The sequence below is a fragment of the Canis lupus genome, chromosome 18 (genome assembly GCF_003254725.2).
Source record: "Canis lupus dingo isolate Sandy chromosome 18, ASM325472v2, whole genome shotgun sequence".
Classification (NCBI taxonomy): Eukaryota; Metazoa; Chordata; class Mammalia; order Carnivora; family Canidae; genus Canis; species Canis lupus.
The window spans coordinates 12,246,055-12,271,851 of NC_064260.1; the positions used below are offsets into that span (position 1 = coordinate 12,246,055).

Below are 25,797 nucleotides of genomic sequence, written 5' to 3' on the forward strand. Positions count from 1 at the left end.
AAGTGCTTCCTGCAGAGCCTGGCCTGTAGCACTGAATCAGTGTTAGCCACAGTACCGTAGGGTTTTGAGCTTAGAACATTAAGTTGAGATATAGTCTATTTGAAGCACTTATTTTAGGATCGAGCATAGAGTTTGAAGGCTGTGTGGTTGCTATGGCAGCTCAGAAAAGAGGGGCTTAGGAGAAAGGAGAGACATTCTCTGAACCTGCAGGCATAGAAACAACATTTTTCTGACCTAAGAACTCGTGAAGTGTGTCCCCCTGGAGAAGGCTTTATCTATGAAATGTCATGTTGCTGCCGAGGAGGTTGGAATCCCCACTTCCCATACACCTGTTCTTTTTTTTTTTTTAATTGTATTTATTTATTCACGAGAGACAGAGAGAGGTAGAGACATAGGCAGAGGGAGAAGCAGGCTCCCTGTGGGGAGCCCGATGCAGGATTTGATCCCAGGACCCCAGGATCACGCCCTGAGCCAAAGGGAGACATTTAACCACTGAGCCACCCAGGTGCCCCTCCTGTCCTTATTGCTGGTCCACTCTGTGTGGCATGCCACACACAGACCTCGTTTTCTATGGAGGTTGGCTGCCATCTGACAGATCTTCCTCCTCCTGTTAGGAAGAATGTGATTGATTATGTGTGTCATTAATCTCCACGGGGCAGGTCAGAAGGCTTTGAAAACTCTTGAGATCCCAGCAGTAGCTAACACCATGGAGTTCTCAAAATAAGCTGTGCAGGTTGATCAGAAAGCAAGCTGACTGAAGAGCAAAATGATTTATTCTATCAGTGGTTCCTGCCCCATTGATTTTCCTCGAGTTGGGGACTGAATAGCTTCAGTCCCCAATCTGGAATGAAGAGGGAATGAAACCTAACCCTTATTTAAAAATACACCCTAGGGCCCCCTGGGCGGCTCAGTGGTTGAGCGTCTGCCTTTGGCTCAGGGAGTGATCCCGGGGTCCTGGGATCAAATCCCACATGGGGCTCCCCACAGGGAGCCTGCTTCTCCCTCAGCCTGTGTCTCTCATGAATAAATAAATAAAATCTTTAAAAAAAATTCTAAAAAACCCACAACACAACAGAATTGGGTTAGGGTATATTGACTTTGTGTTCTGCGTTTTTTCAAGCAACTGTATACCTGAAATGATAATGATGATTCTAACGCCTTCATGATAATGATTTTCCATTTACAAACTGCGTTCGTAATCTTTCTCAGTTCATCTTCAGAAATCTGGTGTTTATAGGCTTTAATTACATTTTTCATTGAGAGAGATTTAGTTTTGAGCCCTGGGTGTTATACGCAACTGGTGAATCACAAAACTCTACCTATGAAACTAAGAATACACTCTACGTTAATTCAATTGAATTGAAATTAAGAAGATTTAGTTTTTCTAGGAAATTGCATAAGTGTGTACTTCCTTTCTAGAGTCATTATGCAGAATCATGAAGGATAATGGTGGATAATGGTGAAATTGTTGTTTTTACGTATTTCCTTGCTTTTCAGTGCTGTTACCATGATGCAAACAACTCACCAGAAAGTATTAACATGTTTTGCTCTTGATGGATAAATACTTGCTCACATTTGGAAACTCGATTAAACGTTTAATATATTTATTTTCGAACCCTTTAAAAGTTACCATTTGTGTATTATAAATACAGTGGTGTAATATGGAATACATTCAAATATTTGAATATATGATCCTGAGACACATGAACATTAATAAATGGCATAAGACCTTAGTTTGACATGTCAAGGATGGGTTTGTTACTTGAACCAGAGCTAGATATTAGCTCACACTAATTTCTCTCATAATGTTGCAGTCACTCTACTCCATCTAACACAAGATTATGATTCTTTTATGTTGTTTAATACACACACACACACACACACACACACACACAGTCTTGTTTTCCTAGCACCTACCATGACGTTGAATTCATAGCACTATTGTCATGAATAGCTTTTAAAAAATATTTTATTTACTTGAGAATGAGCATGCATGAGTGGAGGGGAGAGGCAGAGGGAGAGAGAGAAGCAGGTTCCCCGCTGAGCAGGGAGCCCGATGGTTGTGAGACGGTTGTGAGATGCAATCCCAGAACTGAGATCATGACCTGACCGGAAGGCAGTTGCTTAACCAACTGAGCCACCCAGGTGCCCCTATTGTAATGAATCCTTCTTCACTGTCTGTGTAGGGATGCTTTCCTGTATGTGCTATTTTAGCGAGTGTTGGGGGAATGGAGTTAGAGCTTCCCTTTCAAACAGTTGTGGTTTGCATTAACCCTTTATTAACAGGTGCTCTTAGTAAATTAAGGAGGTATTTACCATGAATAGTTTATTCCCATTCTGTTCTCCTCAAATGCTGCCCCCTACCCCGTTTCTTAGAGAGCTATATGGCAGTGTCATGTAGTGGAAAGGATATAAGGCCAAGGGTATGGAGACTTGCAGGTTATCCAGGAGACTAAAGAAAAGAGGTCAGTGGACTCGTTGGGGAGAGGGACCCCGGATACCTTAAAAAGTCAAATCACAATATAAATTCACACAGAATAAGTGCCAAACAAGTAGTTGGATGTGGGTACTATTGGAGGTAGGAAGCATTTTGTGAATTGGAGAATTGTTCTCATCTATCTATCTATCTATCTATCTAAGAAACTCCTCCAATGTTAGACTTCAGGATTTCCTTCAAATATGTGGCCCCAAGAAAGGTGGATTTATTTGTATATTTTTATACTTTAAAAAGAGATAAGCCAGGGCACCTGGGTGGCTCAGTGGTTGAGCGTCTGCCTTTGGCTCAGGTCGTGATCCCGGGGTCTCAGGATCGAGTCCCACATTGGGCTCCCCACAGGGAGCCTGCTTCTCCCTCTACCTATGTATCTGCCTCTCTGTCTGTGTCTCTCATGGATAAAGAAAATCTTTTTTAAAAAAGAGAAAGACAAGCCATGTATTTCTGAGAGGTTTGAATTCATTTGAAATGCACAGATTATTTCTTCTTTTAGCAAAGGCTTGCTCGCTATGGGGGAATATAGAAATGCATAAGGAAGTGAGAATGTGTACAGGAGAGGCTCACCAGTCATGAAGTGTCTGCAAAGATTTATTTTGTGTGTGTTCAGGAAGCACAATCTCTGCAGCAGTATCTACTGAAAGAGGTATTTTCAATGATTGATGGTGAGAGTAAATATTGACTAAAGCCAAAGAAAGATAAGATCAATACATATCAGGCCACTCTGTTCCCCCCACCCCGCCCCTGATTCCTCAGTCTTGCACAGATGTTATAAAAGGACATACCTTTGTAGATGCAAGTGCCTGCAAATTTAAATATATATAATATATATGAAATGGCAGCATGGTATAAATACGTCAATACCTCATTTGTTACTGAATAACTGGAAAATGATCCGTGATACATAAAAATGGAAAATGAAGTGAAGTTCGTTCACAGGCCCCAACTTCCCTTTCTTTCGCTCTTCTCTCTTCCTCTGTGGGGCCACTGGGGGGACTTGATACCACTGGACACCCCCCCCAGGATCACAACCCATTCTCAAGAAAGGATCCAACAACAATCCACTAGCACAAAGCTAAACCATTATCTGCCTGCCCTGGCTTTTTGTTGTTGTTTTTTTGTTTTGTTTTGTTTTTACCTGCCCTGTTTTAAATTGTATCTCTAGTTTGGACATAAAAATTTTTTGTGTTATCCTGGGACATTTTCGGTGTTGACACAGCAGTGGGTACATGTAACTTTCTTGGGAGGAGGAGGTGTCTTTGAAGTGGGAGCACCTGGTGAGCTCTCACTTCTCTGTCCTTGGCATGTCTTATTTTTTATCTTATTATTTTTTAAAGATTTTATTTATTTATTCATGAGAGACAGAGCAAGAGAGAGAGGCAGAGACACAGGCAGAGGGAGAAGCAGGCGCTCCATGCAGGGAGCCCAACGTGGGACTTGATCCCGGAACCCCAGGATCACAACTTGAGCCAAAGGTAGACGCCAACCGCTGAGCCACCCAGGCGTCCCAAGGATCATATTTAATATAGATCTCAGGAATATCCTTTCAAATTCGTAAAAAGAAGGATTGAATGCAGCGTGAGCTTAGCTGGGAAAAGCAGCATTTGATAGACCTGATGTTTTATTTTATCTGATTTGGATCTTGGGCATTAAAATCTAGTATCTCTTGACGTAGATGAGCGAGCAAATAGGTGAGGCAGAGTTATAAACAGTGTAAATCACATGTCTTCCTTGAAGTATGTTAAGAGGAGGAAGATGTACAGGAGAAAAGTGTGAATGTGGGCTGAGCAGGATTATAGAGAAAAGAAGCTAATTGGAGATTATCTGAAAATAAAACATCCCAGCACTCCCTGGGGAAATTAACTGCCAGATGAGAAGCATATTGTGAGAACACAATGACTAACGTTATCTTGTAAGAACAGTTATGGGATGACAGCAGTTCTTTTACTTAAAAAAAAAAAAATGAACCAATGAATCAGAGAGAAGGATAAAAGAAAAATCCATATGATAAGCACTAACCAGGATAGACACACTGCAGTTTTTTTTTGGTGGAACTAATTAAGCATCCATCTATCCTATTAGTGCCTCTCATTATCAGAAGGGCCGGGAGATATTTTTAGAGGTTATGGGTGGGGAAAGATCACTTCTGCAAAACTCTCAAAGTGATTTTCAAAATTCAGAGCAGGATTTTTAAGTTGTTTGTTTGCTACCGAGTTGCTGGAAAGGATCTGTGTCACCATCCCAGGCCGCTCTACGGATGGCCAAATAAATGTTCATACCGGAAAATAAGAAAAAAACCCTACATGGTTATATACAAAGGTTATGATTATATTAAATGTTTTCAATCAATCAAATTAAATAAATATTGGCCTTGATCGTAGCTTGAAAATGAGGCTGGTAGTGTACGAAGTGCGTAGGTGTTTAGTGAGTGTTTGCACACACACCAGGTATGTGCGAGATACAGATCTGCCCTCCTAGCCGGGGTGTTCAGGCAACCCAGCGTTCCTGGCTCAGGCTGTGGGGCTACCGCTTCAGGACTGGGCACCACCGCTCGCCCCATACATTCCCATATTCTTCAGCGTAACCCTCATCCTAAAATCGCACCAGCCTTTGGTGTCCCGGGAGAAGCTCATCTACAGGTGTTCTGTGAGTTCGCTTATCTCTCTTCTCGAAATATGCTTTGGGAGTGTGTGCTTCACGGAAACCCAGAAATCTTTTGTATGGTGAGAAAATCTCTAGCTCAGAAACATAAGCCAGCAAGTCCTCTTTCACTGGCCTTGAACTTTGGGGAAGACCAAAGAAGTGCAGTGCAGATCTGTGGGCGCCGCCACGGCTGCCAAGGAGGTGAGGGCCCACCTCTCCAATCACTTGGAGGTTGTTTCTTGTTGTGTGTCCCTGGCGTAGCTTCTGTGGATGTGGCTTCCAGAGGGCCATGCTTTTGTTTCTCTGCTGATATCAGTGTGAAGCCCACTGGCCCTGTGTGAATGAGAGTAGCTTTGGGCCCTGGCATGGTTGCAGTCCGGTGCGAGATACTGAGAACTGCCGCTCACTTTGTGTACACATGGTAGGAAAGTGGGTCTGGCTCCAGGGCTGCCATAATACCAGAAAGATGAACAATGAGTAGCTGTCACCAGGTGTTTAATCAGGTGCATACTGAAGTGTTACCTCTGCAAGCTGTAAAGGAAGTAAAGAAAACAACAACAACAACAAAAATAGACAAGAAAAGGAGGTGCCCACAGATCTTGAGGTTGAGGTCTGTGTGTCTGAGTAAAAAGGAAAAAAAAAAGTTCTGTAAGCGATTGTGACGTGAACTCCCAATTAATTGCATTGCTAGAATGTTTACTGCACTTGCCAGAAAATTCTTTTCTCCAGAGCAATTATAATAGGCTACTGTTGGCTGTTATGTTAAAGGATCCCTAGAAGCACCAGTGTTGTTTGATCAAATTGTGAGAAGCACGTTGTGTGGCAAAGAAATTGGGAGGCATTCAGTCAGTTCCTCTTTTGTTTTGTTTTGTTTTGTTTTAGAGAAAGAGAGAGCGCACAAGTTGAGGGGCAGGGGGATGCAAAGGGAGAAGGAAAGAGGGAATCTTAAGCAGGCTCCGCCATCAGCCTGGAGCCCAGTGCGGGGCTCCATCTCATGACCCTGAGATCATGACCTGAGCTGAACCAAGAGTCAGACGCGTATGCAACTGAGCCACCCAGGCACCCCTCGGTCAGTCACTCTTAAGGGAAGATGGGAAACTGAAATAAATGGCCAGTAGAAACCATAGCAACGCCTGAAATTGGTTGTCCCCTAACTAGGAGACTTCCTTGGAGGATGTAGTGTTGTTACTCGATTGAGCAGAGGGGTGAACAGCGTGGAGCTGAAATGGGAGGCGACTGTCCGAAAGCACCACCTTTCCCAAGAGCTCATAAAAGCAGGTGCTGTTGGACAGTGAGACGCATGGGGACCTCCCTTAGTCACGAGTGGCGGTGTCTGGAGTGCTGTGCGGTGCCTGCCGGGGCATGCAAGTTCCCTTCCCCTTTTCCTGGTTCCATGACTGTTGTGTTGGAGGAGGTCCCAGGCCTTCAATCCACTACGTGGACGTGAAATTCAAATTTTGAAAAGCATGTTACAAAAGCCCAAGGTTTTCCTCGGGGTGTTACTGTCTCTGGTTAAGAAAAGCTTTATTATTATTATTATTTGTTTCTTTCCCAGAGACATAGACAGTTGGGTATAAAACGAAAGGAAAAAGATCCCTCCGTGTTTGCCTTGTGGCCAGAACGTGGGACCTGCAGCCATAGAAACATCTCTCTGATCAGAGAAATGATGACAAAGCAGGCCTCTTCGCCACCTGCCCAAGGGTTAACCTTTCCCGTTGTCCCCCAGAGGCAGTTCCATCTAGTGTTGTCAACCGTGTCACTTTTGCCAGAGTGTCTCCAAACATCTGTAGGGTACGATTCAAACAGACACTGCTACTCTCACAGGAACGTGTTGTCTTTTCGGTGTCTCTTACTTCTAGGATGGCATTGGCCGTTTTATTTAGAGCAAATATTGTCATTTACCTCTCCGGTGGTGACCCTTGCTGGATCCAGAGAGCAGTGTCTTGGGGGCGCTGGTGTGGCCAGGATGGGCTCCCATGAGCTGCCGGGGGCACGTTTCCGAAGGGCTTGTGGGGTCTCCCAGAGGAAGAAGAGACTGCAGGGCAGAAGCATAGCCAGAGAAGGGCGCTGTAGGATCCCCAGCGGCCAACAAGAACCCATGGGAAAAACCACAGGGAAGCCATGGAGCCCACTCATTTCCTTTCGGGGGGCAGAGGGTAGGATGTGGGGCCACCACATCGTTAAGAAGCGTTCAGTGTCTCTCTTATCACATCTCCCATTGCATCCTGCTCCAAAGGCTTAAGTCATCTGGGGGGCCGTTAAATAAATAATAGTGCCGTTCCCTGCCCCCCCAGTTTGCACCAGTTGTTCCCTGCCCCCCCCAGTTTGCACCAGTTGTTCCCTGCCTCCCCCAGTTTGCACCAGTTGCACCAGTTGTTCCCTGCCCCCCAGTTTGCATCAGTTGCACCAGTTCCCCGCCCCCCCAGTTTGTACCAGTTGCACCAGTTCCCTACCCCCCCAGTTTGCACCAGTTGCACCAGTTGTCCCCCCCCCCCCACCACCAGTTTGCACCAGTGGAGAAACACAGCACAGAACCAGGTGCAGAAGGAAGCGCTGGCTGGTTAGGGCTGAGCTGGTGTGGGAGGCGCCGTGGATGGGCAGCAGCCCCGGGCCGGGCTCCCCCGCCTCTGGACTCGCCCTCCCTCCCTCCCTCCCCGCAGCCGTTCCAGTGCGGGCACCCTCTCCGCCAGCTGGGAGAGCCGCAGGAGAGGCGGCGAGACTCAGTTTACCTCGCCGATGACTCAGGCGTGAGGTGGGGAGCGGGGAGGCCACGCTCGGACTTCCCTCAGCTGCCGGACAGGATGCACGCTTCGCCGCTTCCAGGGGACCAGGCCGACCGGGAGGCGTCCCTCACCCCCGAACCGGGGCTTGTCCTGCTGCTGTCCCAGTCCTCGCCGTCCTGGCCGCGGCGCCCCGCGCATCGCCTGCATCGCCCCCTTCCTACGATGGGAGTATTAAAAAGTCAGAATATAATAATGTAACTCATTGTGCAAGGAGAGATTTTTAATAAGTAGATTAATACTGAAAACACAGCATTTTGATTTTATTGCGCAGATTAACACATTTTATGTGGGCAAGGTGAGAGGTTTAGGAAAACTGTTTTGTTGCAAGTAGGACATTGCACATGAGACCTTTTTCTTTTCTTATTCTGACTTACATACTGACCCTAGATGGAACGAGTATGTAGAAGTTTTGGGGCGCCTGGGTGGCTCAGCAGTTGAGTGTCTGCCTTCGGCTCAGGGTGTGACCTCAGGGTCCCGGGATCGAGTCCCACGTCGGACTCTGCAGGGAGCCTGCTCCTCCCTCTGCCTGTGTCTCTCATGAATAAATAAATCAATACCCCTTGTGGTTATTGTCTGCCCTCTGCAGAGAGTCCAGTGAAGGAGTCCTCATCTTCTAAACCACTGCGAGATTTGTCCCTTGATTCCATTCACTCCGGTTTTTCCCAACCCACATCGTGTCTTTTTCCCTGTTTACGACGACAGGTGTCGGTGCCTCGCGTCCCCGCCTGGGTCGTAAGGGTGCTGGGGACAGAATTGGTTCCTTCTGTCTCTTGTACCCCCTTCCTGGGGCTGATGGCAAGGAGAGGGCAGTGTGTCTGTAGGTGGCAGATGTGTTGTCTTGGCTGGAGCTCTCTAGCAAACAGACTCGGAGGCAGAGCTGGCCTGGGCAGGTTTTATGAGGAGCTGCCATTCCAGAAGAGCAGGGCGCGGGAGAAGGGGAAGCAGGATGGATCCACAGTCGTGAGCCACCACACTGCTCAGAGCTGCTCATGCAAACACAGCTAGGCCAGCTGTGTGACACACGTGTCTTGCAGATGGGTCATTGGAACCCGTGCCCCTCCCCATAGTCTGTCACAGGGAGGAAAGGCAAGGAATTGGTCTTTTTTTTTTTTTTTTAAGATTTTATTTGTTTATTCATGAGAGAGGCAGAGACACAGGCAGAGGGAGAACCAGGCTCCATGCAGGGAGCCCGATGTGGGACTCGATCCCAGGACCCCAGGATCACGTCCTGGGCTGAAGGCAGATGTTCAACCACTGAACCCCCCAACCAGGAGTCCCAGAATTGGTCTTTTGGCTCCTTCTTGTCTCTCCTGTGTCTCGTTGGCCAAGGTTACCCCATTGGGCTTTAAGTCCCTGCTTCTAGGTTGCGGTACCCAGCCCCTGTGGTCAGCCCGGGGTGGGGGGCCGGCAGCCCGATCCTCTGCCCCACAGCGCGGTGCTCTGTGGGAGTCCCGAAGTGGTGGGGGAGCCAGGGTGTCCACGGTACCAGTGAAGGTGGACCAGATGCCCAAGCGCTGCAGCTCTCGCCGCGCTCATCATGACAGAGACTGAGCCAGGGCCATCACCCCCAGGGAGACTGAGACATCAGGCTGTGTTAGCAGACAAGAGGGCAGAGCAAGCAGCCAGAGAACAGTGTGGGGACAGGCAGACAAATGTGGCAAAGCACATAAAGTGGGTCTAATATGCACCCAATAAATAGATATTAGCTCAATAACTAAATATCATAAATGTTTAAAAATCTTTCTTCATTTCTCTTGGCCTCGCATGTTTCTACCTTACTCGTGTTATTGATGGGCAAAGGGGGATTTAAAAGTTAACATAAACTAAATAAGTGTTGAGGGATCAGAGTAGAGGAGGGGTAAAAAAATTGTGACATCAAGGGAATCAAAGAAGGCTTTGAGCAGGAGGCGAGCTTTGAGTTGCCTTTTAAGGGCTGCAATTTTGAGGAATCATAAAGAGGAGAGAGTTAGCTGTAAAGGTCAGAATCTTAGAATCTAAGCAGAATGATAGGTTTCAGGGTAGATTGTAGACATCTGCTATGATAGTGTAGCTTCATCATTTTTTAAATAAATGCAATAACAATCCAGAAAATTGCTATTTATACTTTGGCTCATAAACCAAATTCTGGCAAAACCTAAAGGCGCCTTTTGCCTTTGAGAGTAAAAAAATTAAAGTTGATGGTATCTAGTGTTGGCAAAGAAGTGGAGAAACAATTTTCTTATACATTCTTGTAAGTGTTTAAATAATCACAGCCCTCTTGGAAGTCAGTTTGATATTTTTATTAAAATTTGAAATGCAAATTATTGACCTAGAAATTCCATTTGGGGGGAATTTATATATACATAAATGTATTTGTAAGTTTTTCATTGCAATTTTGCTTCTAGTAGTTAAAGCGAGTTGAAATGAAGTAACTGTCAGCGGTAGAATGGGTAACGGGTGTGTCGGGCAGATGATTTTCTATGTCTGTTAAAAGAAATGGACCTGTACTTTCTGGTACGGAAGGATCTCAAGACATATTAAAAATGCAAGTTGTAAAAGAGCATACATAGTATTAGCCCAGTGATATAAGAAACAATACAGAGCAAGACAAAAAAATAAGATAAAATAAAAATCCCAACCTAAGGATTGGGACATTTATTCTATTTGCTTCTGCATGTATTCCATTGCCTAATTTTGGGGGCAAAAACCCTGCAAAAGGCATCATCCTTTAAATAAGAACTGAAGTTCATCTCCCAGAAAGGGTCAGAGGAAATGTTTATGTCAATGCTTAAGAATAAGGAAGAAGAAAACAGTAGGATAATTGGGAAGGAAGCCATAGGGAGTTCTGCACCAATGACATTTCACAGAACATTTAGGATGAGGAATTCTTTTTTTATGAACTGAAGAAAGACAAATACCAACTGATTTTAAAAGGCCTTTATAGGTGGAAGCGGTAGAAAGACATGAGTATTAAAAAGTCAGAATATTATAATGTAACTCATTGTACAAGGAGAGATTTTTTGAAAGTAGATTAATACTGAAAACACAATAACATTTTGATTTTATTGCACAAAACATTAACAAGTTTTATGTGGGCAAGATGAAAGGTTTTAGGAAAACTGTTTTGTTGCAAGTAGGACATTGCACATGAGACCTTTTTCTTTTCTTGTTCTAACTTACATACTGACCCTAGGTGGAATGAGTATGTGGAAGAAGTTTCGGGGCGCCTGGGTGGCTCAGCGGTTGAGCATCTGCCTTCGGCTCAGGGCGTGACCCCAGGGTCCCGGGATCGAGTCCCACGTTGGGCTCTCTGCCTGTGTCTCTGCCCCCCTCTCTCTCTCTGTGTCTCTCATGAATAAATAAATACAATCTTTAAAAAGTCTTAAAAAGAAAGAAAAAATCAGTTTCAAAGACGTGAGGACTCCTTCCTGCCCTGTCCCCCATAGGGGCTCAAACATGTAGCCCCTCCTTCCACACTTGCTGTGACAGGACTCACCTCCCCCAACCCCTGGGGTGACTTGTTCTTTCCCTGGGCAGCTCTGCTTATTACAGAGTTCTTAGTACTCAATTGAAGTACACTCCACCTTGGGGTGGAGCGGGGGAGGTTTACCTCTAATACACATTAGAATGAGCTTTAAAAATTGATCAAGGCCCAGTCCCCACCCTGGGCACAGGGCCCAAGCATCAGCTCGTCTCTGCAAGTACCCCAGGGAGTTGCCTGTGCAGGGCGGCTGCCAACCACTGTACTCCTGGAAACCCACATCAGATTTTTAAAGAGCATACTCTCATGTTTCACCTTCATCTCTTCTCCAAGAAAATTATCTGCCAGCCTTCATGTGAATTGGCTTGTAATGTTTTAAAGCTCTGCCTGGGGCAGCCCCCGTGGCCCAGCAGTTTAGGGCCCCTTTGGCCCAGGGCGTGATCCTGGAGACCCGGGATTGAGTCCCACGTCGGGCTCCCTGCTTGGAGCCTGCTTCTCCCTCTGCCTGTTTCTCTCTCTCTATGTCTCTAATAAATAAATAAAAAATCTTAAAAAGAAAATAAAGGTCCGTCTGATGAGAATCAGCTTAGGTTGAAGTCACTCTAAGAGGGCTTTTCTTCCTAAGAAAAGTTGGGGGCATAGGGTTGTAGTGACATGATCATATTACAAGAACACACACCAAGATTTGATCGTGGACTGTTTAGTGTGTACCCATGGGCTTGCATTTTTGTATCTATACTTTAAGTTTGTTAACTTGAAATGTAGGGTCTACTTGGCTGTAGCAGGTGGACTAGAATGTAGGCTAGGACTACAGATTTGGGAGTTTTCCTGAGTTAGAAATCTATGTGATGAACAGGTTCTTGTGAGTCTGCCTATATTTTTTAATGTTTGTTGTTGTTGTTGTTGTTGTTTTAAAGCATTCTGCTTTTTGTAATGATTTAAGAACCAACCCAGGGCAGTGGCAGAAATAAGCCAAAGGTGGGACACATACCTGGCTTGGTTTAGTGGGAACTCAGTCAACCAAATATATATATATATTTTAAAAGAATGATGTAATGGGATATAACTTTTTTTTTTGGTTGTGAGTTTGGTGGCTAGAACTAGGAATTATGATATGGATAGCGTAGAATCTTGAAATCTACGCATATTATTTTATCTGGCAAGTATCCACAGTTTCTGGGATTGGTGAGGATTGGTTTTGCTTGGGGAAACTGTTAAAGTTGAAGTTCTCACCATCACAGGCATCTCATAAGGGAGCACCTAGAACAATGTGTGTATGTCTTGGGGACTACGGGCTAAGGCACTGTGCCCCCTCCAGAAAACACTGTGTTCCTGGACCCCTGGCTGGGCACTGGGATGAAGATGGGGTGATCTGGTCCTCAGGCACGATGCCTGGAGACTGGGGTGACCAGACAGATGGTGTCAGGGATGAAACGGAATTGAAAAGTGACCCAGGCATTGGATTCTGAAGAGGCCAACAGGGGGTATCAGACAGATGGGGGAAATTTGGGAGGGAAGTGTTGAGGGGAGCCCCAGGTTATTTGGGGGGGAAGCCCCAGTTTTAGTATGAGTGTGTAGGTATCACAGCTGTTAGTAGGAGGGAACTATGAGAGGCTGATTATTGAGAGTGAGTTGCAAGTTGATCTTACTTTTTTCCTGCCAGGGATGTAACATTTCACCCGGGTCTACGGAGGACAGAACATTTTTAATATTGCTTCATTTTAGCTGAAGTGGTGATAGTGGTCAGCGGCCTGGAAATCCCAACTGTGCTCTTGAATTCCTGCCTGGTGTTCACTCCCGCTTCTCGGATGAGAGGGGTCAGGTCCCTCCAGGGCGGTCTGAGGCTCTTCTGCATTTTCACCTGGCCAGGTGCTCCCATCCGGCCTCACCACGAGCTGCTCTCCGGCATCCCCTGAGCCAGAGGCTTCGGTGACCTCATTTCATTTTGTGCTGCAATTAAGGAGGCCGGAGGTGACAAGCACCTGAGGAGGGCCATGCCCCTGATCGCCACAGCTCTGTCCCCTTCTGCCACCCACCGTCATCCCAGTTAACTCCCGGAGACCATTTCTTCCTGGACGATTCCATTTCTTTTTCTTCTAATCCCTTTGAGTGTTCAGCCTCGGAGGGGGTGAGACTCCGCTCCGTGGCTCCTTTCCAGCTGGGCGCAGTTCTTAACTGCACTCAAAGCCAATACTAATTATGTTCAAAGTTTCTTATTAATAACAGAGTAAAGACATATGTGAGTGAATATTGAATATTAATTTTCCCTAATGAAAGGGCTTGGCTGTTTTGTTCTGGACGTGAAGCTGTCTTGGTATCTATGGGCCGCGCACTGGCATCGAGCCTCAGATGTCGGGAGGGGATGATGGTGCCCTCTGGCAGGAAGCTTCCAGTTTCCTGGGACAGCTTTTCCCACATTCTTGCTAAAAGCCTGCGGGTAGCTCAATGGCTTGGCAAATAGAGCAAAACCTCCTGGATTTGAACCTCTCTCGTGGAGAATCCGTGGTTGCGCTACGGGGCCACAGCAGGTTCATTTTCCCACTCCCTGTGTTTAGCTTTCCTTAGATAAATAAATGTTTAAACTACTTTGTGAATTCAATTTAGTTTAAATGCACTTAAGAGGGTGTTGGGCTCATAAAACGTTACCAGTTTCACGCGTACACAGGATTGATGCTCTGCCTAGAATAGTACCTGGCACACAATAGGCTCTTTAAGGTTTGGTTAAGGAATTCTTGAAAATTGTTAAAGCAAGTCTCTGAGTTTCTTTGCCAGGTAGCACTCTTCTAAAAAGCAAGTTTGTTATTGTTTGCACTTGAACATGACAAAATCACTTCAAGAAAGGTCCTTACCAATTTCATATGAATTGGATCAATTTATCAATTCTTGTGCAGTTTTAAAGTATCAATTGAATCTTTTTTTCCCCCTTTTTATTGAAGTATATGACCTGCAGTGTTCCATTAGTTTCAGGTGTACAATATAACGATTCAACAATTCTATACAGTACTCCGTGCTCATCAGGCTAAGTGCACTCACTCTTCATCCCCAATATATGTTAAATCAACGGTTCTCGACTTCACATTAGGAGACTCACTTAAGACCAATTAACTCTGAACCTCAGGTGTGGGTTTGGGGCACTTGGGAGGAGGTCTTAACTTTTTTTAAACAATTTTATTGATGTGTAATTAACATACAACAAACTGCACATGTTTAAAATGGACAGTCTGAGGAGTTTTGACTTACGTATTCCCCTGCCCAGCCGTCACCATAATCAAGGCAATGGCCACACTGTCTGTGGATTTCTGAGTGCCAGCAGGGCTGGAGCACAGTAGAGGCTCAAAATCATGAACTGCTTAAAGCACATCCCTTGTACTGTCTTCTCATCTTTTATTTATTTATTTATTATTTATTTATTTATTTATTATTTATTTATTTATTTATGTATTTATTTATGATAGTCACACAGAGAGAGAGAGAACGAGAGAGAGAGAGAGAGAGAGAGAGAGAGGAGCAGAGACACAGGCAGAAGGAGAAGCAGGCTCTATGCACCGGGAGCCCGACGTGGGACTCGATCCCGGGTCTCCAGGATCGTGCCCTGGGCCAAAGGCAGGTGCCAAACCTCTGCACCACCCAGGGATCCCTCATCTAATATTTAATAACCACAACAGTAATGAAAATAGTTACAATTTTCCAGTCTGGCCCATTGTCTCTTTTGAGACATAATATGACCCATTAAGACAATGAGAAACATTATTGCCTTTTATGTCAGGCTACCAGTGTTTCCCTCAGACTCTCTTTCTGCCCCAGGAAGGACTGTGTCCGCACATTAACTGGGGTTGGGGACCATTTATCCATGGGTTCTGCTCTGATATGTTCATTGGAAAATTCAAGCTTTTCACAGGAATCTGAGCTAATGTGGTGGAGGAGGCTACTCATTGCCAAGCTACAGAGGTACAGCAAGGGGTGGGGGCAGGGCTGTGAAGGACCCGCTGGGAACCTGGTGGCAAACGTGTGCTGGAGCTGCTCTGCACAGCCAACCAGCCTGAAGGCAACAAGGAAGGAGTGGAACTTTGTAATTAAATAATGTTGCATGTATCCGCTGTGTGAGAACTTTACTGGTTGTGGGGGCCTGGGTGGCTCTGTCTGTTCAGGATCTGGCTCTTGATTTCTGCTCAGGTCATATCTGAGGGTCATGACATCGAGCCCTGCATCAGGCTCTGCTGTCATCTTGGAGTCTGCTTGGGATTCTCTTCCTCTCCGTCTGCCTCTCACTAACTCATGCGTGCATGCTCTCTCTCTTTTTCTCCCTAAAATAAATAAGTAAATACAATCTTACAACAAAAACAAAAACAAAAACAAAAACCTTTACTGGTTGTTTTTCAGCCAGTGCTAGTAAAATAGCATATCTTCAGAAAATGTTGTAAAAAAGCCAAATGGAATAGCACTAATGGCCAATAGTAGGAAATTGGTTAAATGAATATGATTTATTTATATGCTAGAGTATTACCCAGACACCAAAATTGATTTTATAGGATATTTAACGACTTGGGGAAATGTTCATTTTGTGTTGTTAGATGAACAGAGCAGGTTACTAAATCAGTGCATAATTTATCACACCACTTCTGTTTTGAAAAATGTGCGTACACCGTCAACGCACATACAGAAAGAAAGAAAACACTCAGAACACGTAAGGGCCCCGACGTTGACAATTTTTATTTCCGGTGGTGGAAGAGAACACTGTCTTAATTTTTTTTTTCTTTTACTTTTCCTGTACTTCTCCTATTTTGAAAAATGAAAACACTTTTTTTTTTTTTAATCAGAAAAAACCAATGCCACTAAACATCCCCTGCAGAAGTTTCCCCAGGTAAATCGAAGCCTGTCTAAAACCATCCAGTCAGAAGGAAGGACAAAGATAAAGGTCGTTAGCATTGCAGCTCCCAGCTCGTGGGTTACTGGTGGGCGCTCACGAAGTGCTTCTTGACCGAGTGAGTAACGGTGCAGCTCTGCACAATACGTAAAGCCCCGCAAGTCGGAAGGGTCTCCGTTGCTGTTTGGGGTCGTCGAAGCACGTTTGTTTTGTGTATTCTATTACAGGCGAGTTGGAGGCGGCAAGGCACTCGTGCTGGCTGGTGAAGGGTGCTGGCATTTCATTTCATTTTGCCAGACTCCAGCTGTGCTTTAGGGAGAGGCCAGCGTGGGCCGCAAATCTGCAGGTTTCTGCGTCGGGGCTGTTGCGTGGTTCTTGGAAGCTCATTTCTGGGGACTGTCCCATCCGAGGTGGGGCAAGGCCTCAGTGGGACCAGCAGCCCCGCCCGTTAAGGTGAAGCGGCTGAGATACTGCGGGGGGGGGCCCCCTGAGTCGGCCTCTGTGTCCCCGCCCCAGCCCTGTGCCCCCCACCTGCCACCTGCCACCTGCAGCTCCGCCCCCCTCGCCCCTTGTGCACCGCCCTGCTTGGCCTCTCCTGGTTCCTAGGTCTTCATATCCTAGGACTGTGCTCTGTGCTCACTTGCCCCGGCCTAAACACCCCCCCATCTCTGCTGCCCCCCCAGCGTTACAGCTCAGCTTCGCCCCTTCCTTTCACTGCCAGCGACTCCGGAGGGAAGCGGGGGACAACATCTACCACCGATCCCCCCCCCAGGTGCCTTCTCCCCGCCTCGGGGCCCCGCTGCACTTTATTGGCACTTCACAGCCTTCGTGTCAGGCACCTGCTTCTGGCTGCTAGGCCGGACTCTTCCTGCCTTTGACACATTTCTCCCTCTCCCTCTGCATTCCCAGCAGGCCCAAGAGGGAGGTTTCTAAGACTTCAGGGCATCTCTCAATTCAAGACTATGGAAAGGTTTGTAGCGTGCTTGGCTTTTCCCATGGGACTGTTTCCACTAAGTTTCCTGTGGTTTGCTTTCTTTCTTTCTTTCTTTTTTTTTAAGATTTTATTAATTTATTCATGAAAGACACAGAGAGAGAGAGGCAGAGACACAGGCAGAGGGAGAAGCAGGCTCGCTGTAGGGAGCCCGATGTGGGACTCAATCCCAGGACCCCAGGATCATGACTTGAGCCAAAGGCAGATGCTCAACCACTGAGCCACCCAGGTGTCCCTCTTTCTCTTTTTCTGTTTCTTTTTTTTTTTTTTAAGATTTTATTTATTTATTCATGAGAAACGGGGTGGGGGGGGGAGAGAGAGATTGGCAGAGATACAGGCCGAGGGAGAAGCAGGCTCCATGCAGAGAGCCCGACGTGGGACTCGATCCCAGGTCTCCAGGATCACACCCCAAGCTGAAGGCAGCGCTAAACCACTTAGCCACTGTGGCTTCCCTCTTTTTCTTTTCTTTTCTTTCTTCTTTCTTTTTTCAAACACGAGTGTTACATCCTGATGAACAACGTATTGTAAGTTGAAAGTATCCTAAGTCTAAAATGCATTTAATACACCTAATCTACCAAACATCGCGGTTTAGCCTCTGGCCTAGTTTGCCTGTGCTCAGAACACTTACATCAGCTGGCAGTTGGGCACAATCATCGAACCCGCAGCCGACCTAGTAATCAAGTGTTGAGTAGCTCATGTAATTTATTGAATATTATACTGAAAGTGGCAGAGTGGTCACGTGGGTGCAGAATGGCTACAAGTATATGGCTTGTTGACCTTGGGGCCCACATGGTTGACAGAGCTGCGGCTCGCTGCCCAAGCATCAGGGGAGGATTGTCCCAGACATAGCATCCGGGAAAAGATCCAAATTCGAAATTTGAAGTTCAGTTTCTATTGGGTGCATATTGCTTTCATACCATCGTAAAGTCAAAAAGTCGTAAGTTGAACCATCATTGTAAGTCAGAGACTATACACACGTCAGGTCTAAGTTCAACTGGCTTTCCAACATTAACTGAAGTTACAGGGTCTTCCCAGGCTCTTGTGAGAAGGGTCTCAGGGTCTTCCCCCTCCTCTCAGAGCTTTTGTTTGTTTGCTTGCCCAGTGACATCAACAGAAATGTAAGAGATGCCATAGCACCGAGTCAGGGAGACCCCATTCAAATCCCATCTCTGACATGGACAAGCTCTCTGACTTTGGGATGCATATTGTGCCTCAATATGACCGTGCAGAAAATCAGTATAATAATGTCTGCTTTGTGGAATTATTGTAGGATTAACAGAAGCTTTGTGTAGGAATCTCTTAGCCCCTCCTCTGGGCCGAGGGAGTCACTCACTGAATGCTGGAGCACACCTCCTCTCTTCCTGGCTCCCTCCTTTCAGACCTGAAATCAGCTTCAGAACAAGGAAACTGCATTCAGGTGTGAGCGCCCAGCAGCCAGCGAGGTTGCGTGTTTCCAGTTGGATGTCCTGGCACACTGCTGTGTCACGCTTTGTGAGCCTCCCGGGCAGTCACTGTGAAATCACCAACCACAAGCGTGAGGCCATGAATGCCAAGGGTCTCTTCTCTCTGCTTTGCTTACCAGCTTGATCCGTGCAAAGAATTTGAAATATTAGAAAATATACATTGCAAGCTTTAAAGCAGCAGATGGTATTCATGTGTTGGCAGCTCTGTGCCATCAAGTGACTCACACGCCCATAGCCATGGTGGAGGGAGAGGCAAGCGCCACGTTGCCTTCTTTTCTTGGAACTGCCATGTTTTTTTCTAGTCCCCGATGCCAGTGTCTTCTCACAGGATTTGCAAGAGAAGAAAAGTCTCACTGTTCTGGAAATGCTAGAAAACGTTCCCAAACTTTCTTAGCGTCCTTCCTAGCAACAGATCCAGTGATTTCCACCACAGTTCTTCCGGGTGGCACTGCTCTCATGGTGTTTGTCACTCTTGGCCACCTACTAGCCATGCAGCACTGGGCCATTACTTTTCTTTCTGTGCCTTGTTCTCGTTTTTCTCTCCTATAGGATGGGATGATAAAATCTCCCACCTCGTACAGTTGTTATCAAATATAAGGATCGGATAAATGCCAAAAGTATCCAGTGTGCTTTCAATATATGTTGTTCTGTGGTCACCCTATCTGCATGAACAACGTGTGCATTGTTTGGTGGGGAATCACAAAGCTCACCTTTGGAGTCCTGCCTTTGCCGGTTACTAGCTGCAATGAATTACTGATAACTTACCTAACCTTACTGGAGCTTGGTTTTGATCCATAAGATGGCAAGAAAAGCACTTATTTTTCAGTGTCAAGTTAGATTACTTCTGTGCAAAATAAATCACAAAGCTCCGTACAACACAAGACGGTATTATTAGCTCTCATCTCTGTCTTTGAGCAGAATCTGCTGAGATTTAGTTGTCTCTGTGTTTCTTGGGGCTTCCAGGGCCGAGTTACTCTTGACCTCAGTGGATCAAAGAGTAACTGTTGAATGAACAGTGTAATGGCTCGACACAGCTGAGAAAAAAAGAAGTAAGCCAAGAAGGCCTCTGCGTGTTCAACAGAGAGGGCGGGAAATCTACACGCACACTCATGTGCTTTTTTTTTTTTTTTTTTTGTAGATGGGCCCATTGGGCCCTCTGTCTCAAGATTTCCAGTCAGTCCTGGGAGGACCAGAGGTATCCAGTTGGAGCAGTGGGGATGGGTTGGGTTGCTCCGGGCAGGCACCCTGGCCACCACTAGAAACTGCAGCTTGATAGTCTGACAGCAGTGGTGCAGACCAAAAAACCAAGAAGAGCAGACACAAGAACTTAAAAAGCTCTTCAGTGTGGGGCTCTTTACTCTAAAGAGAGATCCCGTGAGGCTTACCGAAAGCTAAATTAGACAAAGCAGTTGAGATCTTTGGGGAACAATTTCACTTTGGCATGGGCAAACCAGATGACCTAAAATGACAGATTCTGCTCATTTCCATGATTGCCTCCGGGAAGGATGACGCTAACTCGGCTCTGTTTTTGCAATATGTTTCTCCAACATAACTTCTTGGTCTGCTGCACAGGTAATTATTCCAACTACAAAGTTCACATTGCCAATTATCTCAACGATGACCTAATTTTCTCTAATGATGCTGAAATCTAATTCTGGGTTTTGCCGTTTCTACCAAGTAAATGTTACAACCTTTATCCTGCAGATGAATTGCTGGGTCATGTCAGTTTATGCAGCTATTTATATCTTCAGGCGGGTTCGCCGTCAAGTTGGAGAATTGGTAATTATTAATTTTTAAGTAATGACCTTGCCACGAAAATAAATTCAGTTTTATTCATCAGCAGTTTGGTTTTTTGCTATTTTGATTACCACTCTTTGCTCTGTGAAATAGTGCCTTATTTAAAAGTCTTTTTTTTTTTTTTTGGTCATGGCATGAACATCATTCTAGGTGGCATGCTTGTCTAATTTGTCGATGGCACGAAGGTGAAAGGCATAACAGCTATTTTGAAAGGGCAGAGTGAAAAGTCGAGAACTTTTGGCAAGTTGGAATCATGAACTCCATTTAAAAAAGGTGAAATATTAATGGGGTGAAAATAAAGCCTTTACTTGGCCCTAACAGCAATATCTATAGAAAGATAAGGGAAATCTTTTTTTTTTTAATTTTTATTTATTTATGATAGTCACATCAGAGAGAGAGAGAGGCAGAGACACAGGCAGAGGGAGAAGCAGGCAGGCTCCATGCACCGGGAGCCCGACGTGGGATTCGATCCCGGGTCTCCAGGATCGCGCCCTGGGCCAAAGGCAGGCGCTAAACCGCTGCGCCACCCAGGGATCCCCAGATAAGGGAAATCTTCACTGTCAATCTGACACAAAGCTCTAAGAACGGCTGGTAAATGAGGGGCTATAATCTGAGTCCATATGGGCTGCGCATTTGAAGCTGTAGAGAACAGAGGTGCAGGGCACCCTAAGGATGAGGGACTTCCATGCAGCTTCCTTGTCAGAGTCTGGGAAGTGGGACATTATCAGGGTCGGGCCAGGAAACGTCAGGGATGCGTCTTCTCTCTCATCATCTCTCTTTCAGCCTATCTGCTTACCTCTGCGTACTCAGGAGGTTCTCCTCTGACCCCCGATGTCCTCTCCAAATCCCGGAGATGGCTGGTTTGACTTGGCTGATTATCATCTCTCTTCTTGGGCAGGACCCTGGCACAAAGCTATCTCATGGATCATCCACCAGCTTCTGTGGGACACCCCAGCATCAGATACTCACCCCTGGTCCTGTCACTGGCCACTCTGTTCCAAGCACAGCTTACTCCTGCTTTTCAGAACAGCAGGCTGTGGCTGGGAAGTTTACATTAGAATGTGAGTCTGGATAAGTCTCCAGAGGCCAGATTTGGGACCAATGAGTGGAAGCTGCAGGAAGAGAGGTTCAACCTCATGCAGAGTCCTTTGAAATGGAAAAAGCCATAGGCAGATAGGTGGTTGGATACCATGACCTTCGAGGCGCCCTCTAGTTCCCCAAATTGTGTGTTTTTATCTTTATTACCACTCTTTTATTTCTTCCCAGAAGGGTCTAATGAAAGCCATCTCTTTGCATTATTACTGGTACGAGCCATGAAGATAATCCTGCCGCTGTATAATTAGGATTTGCCTCAGGTGTCAAAAGCAGTAGTGTTTTGCCTTAGCCTCTTAAGGAAAATATATTTCATGTGTGGAATATTTGTAAATTGGATTCGATTAGAGTTAATAACAATGCCATTTAAAGAAAGGAGATAATTTACATAATTTAAATGTAAAGAGCAGCAAACTACGGCAGGGTTACTTCTCAGAGATGACTGAAGAAGAGTGTAGGGACGTTCAGTAATTTTTTTCCCAATGAGTGCTGAGTGGTGTACCAGATACCTCAGCTACGGTTTTAAACTCATATTCTTGGTGGCCTGAGTCAGTTAGGGCAGGTTCCAGTGGTGACTCTTCAGATAGCTGCCCAAGCAGAAGTCTCTAAAGTCTCACCATTCACACTCTATTAATTTGCAAGTGTGTGTGTGTTTGTGTGTGTGCGTGTGTGTGCATGTGCATGTATGGTAAAGTGTATGTTGTGTATATATGCGGTATGTGTGTTTGTATGTGTGTGGTGTGTGTGTTATGTGTGGAAGTGCATGTGTATGTGTGTGGTGTGACTGTGTATGTGTGGTGTATATGTAGTGTAGGTGTGTATGTGTGTGCTGCGGCATGTATATATGTAGTATGTCTGTGGGGTATTTGTGTATGTGTGATGTATGTGTGTGGAATGGATGGTGTGGTACTCTGTGTGGCATGGTGGTTGTGTGATTGTGTGTGGTGTGTGTATATGTATGGCATGTATGTAGTATAGGTGTGTATGTGTATGGTGTGGTGTGTGTGGTGTATTTGTGTGTATGTGTGTGGTGTATGTTTGTGGTGTGTGTGGCATGGTGGCTGTGCTTGTGTGTCTATGATGTGGTAGTACGTGTGGCCTGCTAGGTGTGGTTGTGCGTGTGTGTATGTGGTGTGTATATGGTGTGGTTGTGTGTGTGTGTGTGTGTGTTGTGAAGGGAGAAAAAAATCATTCCATAAAATGTTAATCCTCTCGCAAAGAACAGAAATTAGTATTTAATCAGAAAATCTGAAAGCAGCAGGAGGACTCTAGGATGCCTCTGGTTCCACTTTCCAATGTGACAGTGCGCGGTGACAAAAAAAAAAAAAGAAAAAGAAAGATGAAGCAGACACAGAGCGGAGTAGCCTTGCCTCCAGCTTTCTGTTAACTATATTCCCGCTGGGAAATACATGGGTAGGAGAGAAATGAGCTCTGTTAAAATTCTGGTTCCCCCTTTCTGGAGACAAGACTAGTAAGCTCACTTGGCTTCAATTTCCTCATTTATAAATTATAAGCAAACTATTATAATACTAGTAGTCAGGTCTGAGAATTTTGTGAGGATGGAAGCGCTTCTTAGCACAAAGTCTAGCTCACATGAAGTGCTGTAACTTAGCTACTAGGATTCTTCTTTATCCTTATTCTGTAAAGGGTGGGAGCCCAGAGAGCCGATGGCACCTGTCCCTAGTCAAGGGCGTGGCTCCTGTCTGCCTGTCTGGCCCAGCCTGAGAAAAACTTGTGTCCAGCCCCCGCTCAGGACCCGACTTCATCTCCTCCCCGAGACTTGATTCCATCCCAGGGGTGTTCTTTTGCTTGGACTTTGCCTGTGTGCCCGTACTTCTCAGAGCCTCGGGCTCCTCTTCTTGAAAATTGGGGCACTATTCAATAGGGCTTTAAACTTTGGATACTATTAATTAAATTAAATTTATTTATTCATGGACACACAGAGAAGCAGAGACATAGGCAGAGGGAGAAGCAGGCTCCATGTGGGGAGCCCCATGTGGGACTCGATCCCAGGACCCGGGGTCACGACCTGAACCAAAGGCAAGTGCTCAACTGCTGAGCCACTCAGGTGCCCCCTGAATAGTCTTTGCTGTGATTTTTTACCCTTTTTCTTAAAAGTGAGATATTAAACACACATAATACTCGGCACTGCGGATGGTTGGTTTCCACCTAATGAAGGCTCCATTCTGTGTAGTTGTACCTTCACCCCGTGCTTGTTTCCTTACAGTGGTGTGCTTAGCAACCCCCTTCATTCCCAGATGCCTTCTTTTCTCACCGCGTTCAAAGCCACCTGAAAATGTAATTGCATTGCTGAGTTCCTCTCTGACGTTGTCAACCTTGATCAAGTACTTTGTTCTTCACTGTTTGTTCTTTTCGGGGGGTGTGAGATCTTCCCGGCCGCAGCCTGCGTGCCCCTGTGAGTGTAAAGTGCACCGTATTCCCATGAAGTATTAGAGGAGCGCAGGATCAAGTGCCTTTTCTCTCTCTTTAATTTGTGCACACACTTGTTACCTGCTATTTAGGGGTCATTCCGACTTCTATCCTACGCTAAAATGTGATTGGAGTCATGTTACCTGTTTTCATTACCTGTGGCCATTAAATTGCTTAAAGTCTTAAGACACTGCTGTTCTTAGGTACAGAGAGGTGTGGTTAAAATGAACCCTGGAATTTAATATGTATTAAGTTCCCCTTGTCCAATTTAGTCGGATGAGTAAAATGAAATAGCTTAATAGAATTAACCGACCCAAAACAATTTACACTGTTCTGTGTTTTTTTGTTTGTTTGTTTTCCTATTTAGGAATCCTTGTGATATTTTTCCTCAGTACCCGCTACCCCTGTGTGTTGAAGACTTTGGCCAAAGCTGCTCTCAACTGTTGGCCTCATCCTAAGAAAAGGACGGCTTGCAACAATCAGCGAAACTTTCGAGAGACTCTTGGCCCTGGGGGATCTTCTAAAGGTGAGAGCGAACCAGTTGTCTTTTGGTTGTTAGAAATCTAAATTAGCTGTTCTGTCTTCCCAGATCTACTTCTTGGAAAAGAGTGAATAAGGGAATACATTATTGAAAATTCTCTACAAAGAATTGAGAGTTTTTCTTTTTCAGGATGATTTTATAGTAGTTATGGAGGAAATCAAGTGGCTATTTTGACATAACAGGACCTTATTTGAAGTTGTAGCTCGGATCTAAGGAGACTTATTTGAACACGTGCGTGTGCGCACACACACACACCTTGAAAAGTCAATGACATTTCTCTTTTCAGAAGAATTTCTTATGTATTTAGGGTTTCCTAGAGCCTTCATATTTGCCTTACCCTGCCTTTTAGAGTTGTTTTAAGGATAAACCAAAACAATATATATGAAAGCACTTTGTAAACCATGAGATACTATCTGCACAAGTAAGAAAAACAATTACCATTTCCGAATATCCATAATCCTCCAAAATATTCTTATACCCTCCAATCTGTTTCTCTTTATAGTTGGATTCATTTTTATTTTGATTCTGTAAAGTTTGCTAGGATCTCAAGAAGCAAAGGTGGGTGGTAAGTCCTTACCTTTAAGGAGTACCTGTCGAGTGCAAGAGACAGACACATAAATAGGTATGACCAACTCCAATATGATAAAAGTGTATTGAGAGTACATCAAGGAATGAAAGAGATGTTGAATGCAGCCTGGGGCTACAGATTGTGTGTGTAAAAGTAGGCTTCTTGGAGGAGGTGACCACTGATGTGGCCCTTGAAGGATGACTAGGAATTGGCCTAGTGGAGTGGAGAGAGTATTGCTGGCAGGAGCAACGGGATAGGGGTGTGAAACCTGCATGCAGGAGTAGTAAGTTGTTCAGGGTTGTTGAACCATAGTATGAAGGATGTGTGTGTGTATGTGTAAGCACTGAGGGGGTTTAAGATGGCAGTCATTGATATTTTAGGTACGTTACCTCGGAGAGAGTGTAGAGAAACGGCTGAAGGTGAGTCTGGTTAAAGGAAGATTTGTTTTGCACTGATCTGGTGAAGAGATGAGAGGGATGACAGTAGAGAAGCTGTGAGGGATAGAGGAAGAGAGCTTTGAAAGAGCTAGAATGTGCTGGATTTGATGATGATTTGGACATTGGAAGTGCAAAAATGTTAGGACCTGTGATTCTCAGGTTTCTGACTCTGGTGACATAAAGGGACTTTTGAGAGGAAGTAGACCTGGTCATGGTGAGGAAAGGACTTATTTTTTT

At 45.4% G+C, this 25,797-nt stretch overlaps 1 protein-coding gene across 19 annotated transcripts in view; it reads left to right on the forward strand.

Moving 5' to 3' along the window:
* NRCAM (neuronal cell adhesion molecule) overlaps positions 1-25,797 on the forward strand; it is a 275,589-nt gene that overhangs the window by 38,228 nt on the left and 211,564 nt on the right. For all 19 annotated transcript variants that reach the window (XM_025449225.3, XM_049096334.1, XM_025449227.3 and 16 more), the window contains one exon: positions 24,382-24,540. The gene's annotated coding sequence lies outside the window, so the exon portion shown is untranslated. Of the gene's footprint in view, positions 1-24,381; positions 24,541-25,797 lie in introns of those variants that run through there.